At 43.7% G+C, this 10,000-nt stretch overlaps 1 protein-coding gene across 1 annotated transcript in view; it reads left to right on the forward strand.

Annotated features, from left to right (window-relative positions):
- The first annotated feature begins 2,847 nt into the window (after positions 1-2,847).
- The window catches only part of LOC135112730 (plexin-B-like), a 420,239-nt gene continuing 413,086 nt past the window's right edge, over positions 2,848-10,000 (forward strand). The window contains 1 exon segment of the mRNA XM_064027486.1: positions 2,848-3,658. The gene's annotated coding sequence lies outside the window, so the exon portion shown is untranslated.

A 10,000-nucleotide genomic window follows, 5' to 3' on the forward strand; every position in this document is an offset into this window, starting at 1 on the left:
ACACTTTCAAAACACACCGACAAGGAGACAACCGAATAGCATTTAGTGACGTCAAGTGGAGGCCTCCTGACGTCACGGCGCGGTGCATTGTGGATTGGCGGGGCAGTGGGTGACGGTGAAGGGCAGCGGTCAGTGTTTTGAAGTGACGGGAAGTGAGTTTCTTGTATCCTGTGGCGTCAATAAGTGGTGGTGATCTCATTGACAAGTGCAGTGGTAGGTTGACGTTTCCTGTGTGGAAGTAAAAGGGAGTCATGCACTGCTGTTTGTCTCTTCTGTACCTAAAATGCAGTGCCAGGCTTTGGGAATGCAGGGTGGGGAGTATTTTTTGTATTTTGTGGTGCTGAAGTGTTGGTAAGCTGTCTGGGGAATGCAGTTAATGTTTCCTTTGTGTAAGTAAGGGAGGTATACACTTCTGTTTCTCTTTGGTACCTAAAATGCAGTGCCAGGCTTTGAGAGTGCAGGGTGGAGAGTATTACTTGTATTCTGTGGTGTTAGTAAGTGTAGGTGACCTGTGTGTGTGGAGTGCAGCGGTGAGGTTAGGTTTTGTATTTGGAAGTAAGGGAAATAGGCACCCCTGTTTATCCAAGACGATTATGATATTCACCTGTATTTGTTGTTGTTGTTGCTGGTGGTGGTGGTGGTGTTGCTGCTGCTCTTTTTCTTTTATTGTTGTTTTTGATGATGCTGTTGTTATTATTGCCGTTGTCACTATCATTACCACATTTGTTATTAATAAAAAAAAAAAAAAAACTATTGAAGACCATGCGGATAAACGCTTGCCTTCATTCAAGTAAATTATTTCAAAGTCGCCGGATTTTAATAAAGTTCGGCAGCATGGAAAACAATAAAGAATTAATATTTGAAACACCGGAAACACATGAATAATCGCATCGTAATATCAGTGAATAAATTATGGACTCACGGGGACACGCAAACGAAAAAATAATAATGATAAAATAAATAAACAAATGAATAAGTATACAAATTAATAAATGCATTTTTTTTTGTGAAGTCGCGAGAGAGAGAGAGAGAGAGAGAGAGAGAGAGAGAGAGAGAGAGAGAGAGAGAGAGAGAGAGAGAGAGAGAGAGAGAGAGAGAGAGCCACGCATAAATACCCACAAATTAAAACAAAATTCAATATCAAAACATAAACTTTTAATGCATGAACGAAATGGGTATGCCACGTTTAGGCCTGACGGCTTCTTGCAGCTTACGTTATTTTCTTATATTCTTAATTAAGTGCCCTTAAATATTATTCGACAAAGACTTTCATTATTTCATTTCAAGAGAGAACCGAGAAATGCACAGTGTTACGAACCTTGCAATGAGTGAAGGCTGAGAGGACTAAGTGACATCAGGGACATTCGTGTGTGTGTGTGTGTGTGAGTGTGTGTGTGTGACATCACCCCCGCTGCCATGTTCTCCCGGCGGCCATCTTGTTGTCATGTTCACCACGTCGCATGAACACAAGGAACACCTGTCCGTCGGGTGTTATTCAGCCCTCGTGCACACCTGGCCGCTTACCTGTGGTCCCCCCGGCGGCTGCGTGGCGGCGGCGGCAACGGTAGCGGTGGTGGTGGTGATGGTGGCGGTAGCGGTTGTGGTGGTGGTGGCGACGGTAGCGGTGGCGGTGGTGGATGTGATGGAGCGTTCGAATACTAGATTATTAAGGTTATTAAGGCTACTTGTGGCGTCGGTGTTGAGTGAGTGCAGAGGTTATGTTGCGGTGGAGGTGGTGGTGGTGGTGCGTTGGGGAGGAGTGCACGTGGTGACGGTGGTAGACATGGTGGTGGTGGTGCATGGTGGTCACATGGCTACGGTGATGTACGCAGACTAGTTAAGGTACGAGATTTGTGTATTTTAGTGAGTATTTATCGTTCCAACACACATACACACACACACACACACACACACGACAAGTCCGAGCCTGTCAGTGGGTAGGCCCGGTGAGGTTCGCGCCGCCCGGTTGCTGAGATTGCCACTGATAGCAAGGAGTTACTGGCGCCCTGAGCGAGAGGACGTGTGTGGTGTGAGGGAAGGCGCAGAGTGATCCATAAATCGGGTGTAAACTCCAGACTCTCCCCGGGAAGTTAAATAGGTAGCGATCACGAGTCGAACACGTGATCCTGAGGGACACACACACACACACACACACACACACGTTACAAAACAGTACAGGGGCCATAAAGTAAAATGTGACTGAGGAAATGCATCGGAAAATATTTTACTGAGACAAAACGCGTATTTCACTATCATTGAGGGTTATGTAATACCAGAGTTGTTTTATATAATTTCCGAACACACATCACGCCCCGCGCAAGGCTGGGCGTCACGCTGGCTATCGGGAACGTACACACACATACATATCATACACGTAACGATAGTATAAAGAAGAGTAACGTGTTGACAATTCATACACATTTTGTTTATTCCTATACATGTATTTGAAGCACATAATGGAGTACCTTGGCTTGATGAGTAGAGGCACCAGGCACCTATCGATTCAGTAATTACTCCCAGAGAGGACTCACAAGCACTGGACCAGGTGGTGCTGTTACCTTGCCTTTGACCAAGCTGTGACCTCCTTAAGTGTTTTCCTTTATGCCTCACAGCAGGAGAGGTAGTCACAGCCTGCCCTCTAAAGACAATTCTTCCTTCACAATTTCAAGAGGGAGTTTTCATGACACTTATCCTCTAACTTTAACTTTGAATAATCCTTTAGGCTTTTTTTTTTTTTTTTTTTAGGGACTGGCACCTTAATGAGTCTTTTTGTAATGTATTTTTTTTTTTTTTTTTGCTGTCCTTGATCAGTACCCCTCTTACGCAAATATTAATTAAGAAAAGATCCCAGGGAAAAGATGTAGAAGCAGGATACGAACTGGGGGACAGGTGGTGATGGTAGCAACGGCGCGCTCCCCTTACCTGTGGATTCATGTATGCAAAAAGGATCAGAAACGGAGAGCGGTTCAAGTATATCGCTGTCGGTGTAATAACAGGCAGTCAATGGCATTTCAGACAGGATGGACCAGCAGGGCCCGCCTCCATTATACTTGAGGGTTGCCAGCTACTCATGCTCGCTTCGCCCCTCGCTGCAGCCTTCCCTCGCCTCCTGCGCCCGTAAGATAGATAATTATGAGGGGCGTCCTGCTTCACCTGAGTTTTGAGAGTCCTGTGTCATGATGAGCGGTGAAAGACAAAGTATGAAATTTAAAGGTCGCTGTGACAACAAACTTTTTCCAACGCTCGCTGAGTGGCCGCACATCCTCGAGCCAGCCCGAGTCAGTGTGCGTTTGGCTTGCGTGGAGGGAGGACGTGCGCCGGTCTTGTTGTGGCGTCCGCGCGCTGTGCTCTGGTAACTTTTTCGCATCCCTCGAGAAAATTATAATTATTTGTTATACCCACATGAATACAAGTGCAGAAAAGATATCATGAAGTTTATGTTGGTTATTGGCGCGTTGCTCGAGACCAGTGATTAAAGCGAAGCAGTATTTACTCGTATAGTTAGGGACTTTTTTCTTTTTTTTTTTTTTTGATACTTTTTTTTTTGGTTGGACTGCGTGGCGGCCTCAAGTTTGGGAACGTCCGCCCGGAGAGAAGAGGTGCGGTGCTGCCTTGTGGCCTCCCGCCTCGCCTGCCTCGCCATGGAGGAACTCTTGAGGTAAGCTAATTGTTCATGTTGTGACAAACTTTATTTATCGCGAGGGAAATTATTTCTTTTCTGGCCTGGAAAATGATGGAATGCCCGGACGGCGAATTCAACTTTGCACATAAAAGTTTGGGTAAAGTTTTGTCTTATTTTTGCTGCTTTGCCGCGCCGCTGCCTCCACGGATTTGCTTTGTCGGGAAATGTGCGCACGCTGTCTTCTGATTTCATAATTAATGCCACTTAGTTTGTGAAATTTAACGAAAAAAAGTTTTCCCCAATGCACTTTTGGCGGAGGAAAGGCAGCGGGAGAGGCAGGCGCCCGTCACGGCCCGGTGACTCCGACGAGCTGTCCCCGACGTGACAACAAAGTCCTTGTCATCATCCTAGCCGCGACCTGACCTGGCCTGACCTGACCTCACCAGCCTCACCAGGGTGGGGGGAGGGACTGGCAGTAGCCTAACGTGCGGGGACACGCTCACCCAGGCGGCAATTTTGCTCAACAATATTAAATCTCAACAGGATTTAGACTGAGACGGTCACGTGACTGCATGATGGACTGATGTGGCAGGCTGCAATGAGAGAGAAGTGCTGAATAATGCATTGCGATACATTATTTATACAATTAAATTAAAGATCACCCGTTGGGAGGTCGGGGAGAGGAGAGGTGGCGCCTGGTGTGTGCGAGCAGAGCGGAGTGTGTGGCCCCAGCAGCCCCCGGCAGGAGTGAGGTGCGCGCCGCAGGAGGAAATACATAGCACTGCCGCCCATGCCTCTGGTCTGTTCATCGGGACGTGCAAACTCGGTCGCGTAAAACAGCCGAGGAGTCGAAGCCCTCCTGCACCGCCTAACAAGTTTACGCACGGCTCGGGCTGCGCGGAGGCGGTGGGGGAGGGTGGTGAGGCCCGCTTAGGCTTGTGTGGACTTCACTAGACTTCACAAGGAGGCGAAGGGGGTTGGGGATCGCTCTTTGAAGTCAGTTAGACGTTCACATATTGATTGCTCGGCCTCTGGGGTGCCCCTCGCGAGAGAGAGAGAGAGAGAGAGAGAGAGAGAGAGAGAGAGAGAGAGAGAGAGAGAGAGAGAGAGTAATCTGTTTAAGATCTGGATGAAATTTGTGGTTTACAAGCTTTCCGTGAAACAGATCGTGTTTGTGTGTGTGGTGTGTGTGTGTGTGTGTGTGTGTGTGTGTGTGTGTGTGTGTGTGTGTGTGTGTGTGCGTGCGGCCTGATAAAGGAAATATCAGTGTCCTAAGATGAGTTTAGGAGGCAGGTCTTTGCATCGCCTGTGTTGCTCACGGAAACAGGCGTCACGGTGGTGGTGGCGGTGGTGTCGGCACGGCGGCGGCGGGGGCGACACGCGCAGAGGCAGGTCGGGAAGCCACACGGGGGAGGAGGAGAGCCGTGAATCAAAACAAAATCCCCTTGGAGCCTGGAAAGGAGGTGGGAGGGAAGTGTCGGTGTGAAATAAACACTTTTAATTGAATTACGAGGTAGGTGCAGGAGGCTGGTGGGGCGTGATGGGTGGTGAGGGTGCCTGGCGACCGGTCGATCTTGACTTAACACAATTTGTCCTTCCCTCCCTCCCTCCTCCCATCCTTCCATCCTTTCGTCAGTCCTTCTCTCTATTCCTCCTGTGCAATAAAGATACCCATGTAAGTTAAAGATTATTGTTGTTGTCGTTGTTGTTGTTATTATTATTATTATTATTATTATTATTATTATTATTATTATTATTATCAGATGATTATAAGGTTATTATTATCACTGCAATTAAGTGCGGCATTTTTTGGTTCGTTTATTTATGTACTTTTGTTAATTATCGAAAGTATTTTCCCAAATAAACAAATGATGCCTCTCTTCTCTCTCACCATCTTCACTTATCACTACAACACACACACACACACACACACACACACACACACACACACACACACACACACACACACACACACACACACACACACACACACACACACACACACACACACACACACACACACACACACACACACACATAATCAGTCTATAAATACATACATGCACACGACACAGGCTCTGCTTTGTTCCTATTTATATTTACTGTCCCTTATCATGCACTTAACACTAAATGGAATCCGAGCAACAGTGAGACTTGCTTCTTCACCTCCGCGCATCGTCACACATCTCTCGGTAAGATTCTGCCCGGCTACTTGTGATGCACTGAGGGAATTGCACTGTTAACGGACTGAGGCACAGAATATTTAATTTGTTCACTCTTCACTGTCATAATGGCACAATATTCCGGCTGTTTCTGTGGCGCTGAAATGAAGGATTGGCTCGTTATGGTAATGATGATGATGGTGTTAATGATAATGATATGTACTAATAACGACAACGCTGCTGATAATAACAATAGTAACTATAACTGATAACTACAATAACATCTAATAATAAAAAGAAATATTTTAATGAGGCATACATAGGCAGCTTATTAGAAAACCAATGAGCAGAGAGGTGATAATAGTTACAATGCATAGTTGCAGTAAAATAGAGAAAAATATTTATAATACGTATGTTTGGTGTCACTGTAAAATTTCTAAAGGCAGGAGGTCGATACTTGTTGCCCGTAGTTCGCTGTTAGAGAGAGAGAGAGAGAGAGAGAGAGAGAGAGAGAGAGAGAGAGAGAGATGCATTGGATTCCCTAGATATTAATTACAATAGTAGATAATCATACGTACGTTAGTTTTGCTTTGGGACGAGTAAAAATAAACCTATCAATTACCTGCAATGTTTGATAGAGTAAATGCAGCAGCGAGTTAGTTTGTGAAGATTTATTAATAATAGAGTCCTGACATTATCCCGGTTTGTTGTCAGATGCGTTTCTTCATTTTCCTCCCTGCAATATTTAACAGAGCAAGAGCAGGCGATTCTGTCGAGGTTCGTTTATTCTAATAGATTTTAATATCGACGTGGTTTGCTTTTTCATATTAATTTTCTGAATCATTTGCACTGTTTGATTGAGAGAGAGAGAGAGAGAGAGAGAGAGAGAGAGAGAGAGAGAGAGAGAGAGAGAGAGAGAGAGAGAGAGAGAGAGAATTTCAGTTTCATAGTTTCCTTTTTTCGTTGATGTGAATAATTTGTAATATCTGGGAGAGAGAGAGAGAGAGAGAGAGAGAGAGAGAGAGAGAGAGAGAGAGAGAGAGAGAGAGAGATTATGTATAGGCTCATTAATATTGGATCCTGGATATTTATCCCTTATTTTTTTTTCTGAAGGTCAAAATGATAGATTAAGAACACCCTTCCCTTCCTCATTTGTTGTTGGATAGTTTCAAATGTTATGTGTAATGTGTAGTTAAGCAAGAACAATTTACATATACATTCAGTTTTTCAAAGGTTCATTAATGATAAATCGAGAACATAGTGGTATTTTTCCATACTTTACGAGATAAACCTCCTAATTTTCCTTTCAATACGTGCAGTAATTACGAGAGAGAGAGAGAGAGAGAGAGAGAGAGAGAGAGAGAGAGAGAGAGAGAGAGAGAGAGAGAGAGAGAGAGCTTACTTATAGATGCTTATTTATTTATTTATTTTACTTATTTATCACTTTAGAGATTCATCAGTGACATATTCAAGACAGATTTTCCTTCTTTGTTACCATATCATATTTTTTTTCACTTTCGTTTCAATATCTGCCATATTTAACTGAGGGAGAGCATATTTTTTTTTACTTATTGATTATTTTATTCAGGATAGATTCTCCTCCTTACTTTATTACCAGATTACCTTTTCTTCACCTTCCTTTCAATACCTGCTATATTTAATTAACATACAGCTAACATACTTTCACTCATTCATCTTTCACATATTCTGGACAAATTTCCCTCCTTTATTCGGAACAAATTTCTTCCTTATTACCAGAGCAACTTTTTTTTTTTTTCGTTCCAATATCTGCAATATTTAGTAGATGGAGAGCATACTGTACCTTTTTTCCCCCAGGTGTTCATTAATAATAGAGCCAGCACAGGTAACACGCCAGCTGACACAATTCTAGGGCCGCTGAGCCAAGGGATAATTGTATTAATTGAATAGAATATACACTGTGCCGTGATTTAATTGTTACCTCTTTTTCATAATGTGTCAGAGTTCAGGGCTCGTCACAGTTCGTCATTAGCTGGCACAAAAAATTGGCTTTACTTGATTATGATGAGTGGGTACTGCTGTGTGGGTAGGTGGGTGGGTGTTGGTGGGTGGGTTGCATAGGTGTTCCTCGTTGTTTTGTTTGCAGGGGCGTGGATGTAGTTGATGCAAATGGATGTGGATGTAAGCACCTATGTGGATATAAATAGTAATAATGATAATTGTGATTTTATCTCACTTGAAGATACAAATGCAGACATCTTTATGTGAAAATCCAGACATTATTCGTAACTTTCTCTCTTATATATATTTTTTTTTTAATGGTTAATTTGGGTAATGTTTGCCCTTGCACAGTTATTATTATTATTATTATTATTATTATTATCATCAATATCATTATTATTATTATTATTATTATCATTATTATTATTTTTATTTCTACTATTATTATTATTATTACTACTATTGTTATTATTATTATTGTTATTATTATTATTATTATTATTATTATTATTAGTGGTAGTAGTAGTAGTAGTAATAGCAGTAGTAGTAGTAGATCATTAGTGTTCATCGTTCGTTCGTATTAAAGTCCTAGTACTGTGTGTGTGTGTGTGTGTGTGTGTCTGAATGTAAGAACATTAGAAAACACGGGAAGCCACATGAAGGCTACGCTTGGCAGTCCTCGAATAAGACGTGTGTTTATGATTGTGAGGCAGAATGTAGTGATGTCATTTCATTATTGGAGAAAATACTTGTACTTATTTATGTAATGCATATAATATGAAGTAAAGAAAATGTAGTAGTCAGCCGAAAAAGACATTTATGGGTGTTTTCCATTTTCTGTTTCTTTTATGCATTAGTTTTATATAATTCGCTCCTAAGTTTAGTCCGATTTGAGTGGAGTGTCATTAAGGATTGTTAACTATGGTATTAATTTCAGAGAGCGTCTGGTTAAATTTTTCTCTACTTTAATCAATCACAGTGAGTCCCGAGACCAAAGAAAGTGATAAAGTAAATTTCGGTTAATGAAAACTTAAACATGAAAAAAAAGTATATATATATATATATATATATATATATATATATATATATATATATATATATATATATATATATATATATATATATATATATATATATATATATATATGGATATCACACGAAAAAATATATATATATGGATATCGTGTGATTTCGTGAATATCAGGGAGACTCTCTGACGTCCTGAAGTCGTGCCGTGTGGTGTCGTCGGAATGCTCCCATTGGCGTCTTTTTGTTTTCAGATCGTTCTTTGAGAGACTCGCTGGTTTTCTTAGGGAGGAGAGAAGTCGTGGAGTCGTTTTGTCATCTTTGTTGTTTCTCCGTCACCCCTCCGTAGTCTTCCATTACCCCTTTAGTCGCCCCTGTCTCGCCTCCCTACGCGACTGGCTCCCCGCCCTCCGCCGCGTCTCGCTTACCGTCGCGGCAGTAAAGACACTCGGGACGCACAAAGTAAATGAAGACAACAAACTCACACCTGCTATGGGTTCTCCCAGGTGCGTGATTATCACTTTCCCGACCTGCTCTACTGCCGCCCCTTCGCCGCCGACGCTGCCTCCTCCTCCTCCTCCTCCTCCTCCTCCTCCTCCTCCTCCTCCTCCTCCTCCTCCTCCTCCACCGTAAAAATGGCCGGGCCGGCGAGAGGGCCATAATCGACATGACTTCCCTTCTGGCCAACAAGAATGAGATTTCTTGGGAGTTTAATCAAGAGGGGCGTGACTGCTGGGTGTTATATCAAGGTAATAACACGCCCACCGTCGCCCCCTCACCCCCATACTCCCTATGCCCACCACCGCCCCCAGCCATCGCCTCATAACCCTTGTCGCCCCGCCCACACGACCCCACAGCGAGTGTCAGCTGGGATTGTGTCGTTTGTAATGTGTCGTCCTTGTAATTTGGGGCGTGAGGAACCACCTGCAGGAGATCTGAGAGGGACGAGGCGCCGCGGAACTAGCTAGCGTGGCCTCCGTTAGCTTCGTAAGAGGTGTTTCGAGGCGCCCCTCTCTCGGCCCCTTGTGCCGCTTCTTGAAGATAATTTAACGCTCGTGCTTTCTCCAGGAGGAACGACTTGTCCTTAATGTCGCGGCTGGAGCGTTGTAGTAAGGTGTAATGTGTGGCGCGGGAGCGTGGAAGGCTGAGGCAGGCTGAGGTAGAAGGCGTACAGGAGATAGGTAAAGAGGAAGGAGGTTGTGGGTTGAAG

Source organism: Scylla paramamosain, chromosome 24 (assembly GCF_035594125.1).
Source record: "Scylla paramamosain isolate STU-SP2022 chromosome 24, ASM3559412v1, whole genome shotgun sequence".
Lineage (NCBI taxonomy): Eukaryota > Metazoa > Arthropoda > Malacostraca > Decapoda > Portunidae > Scylla > Scylla paramamosain.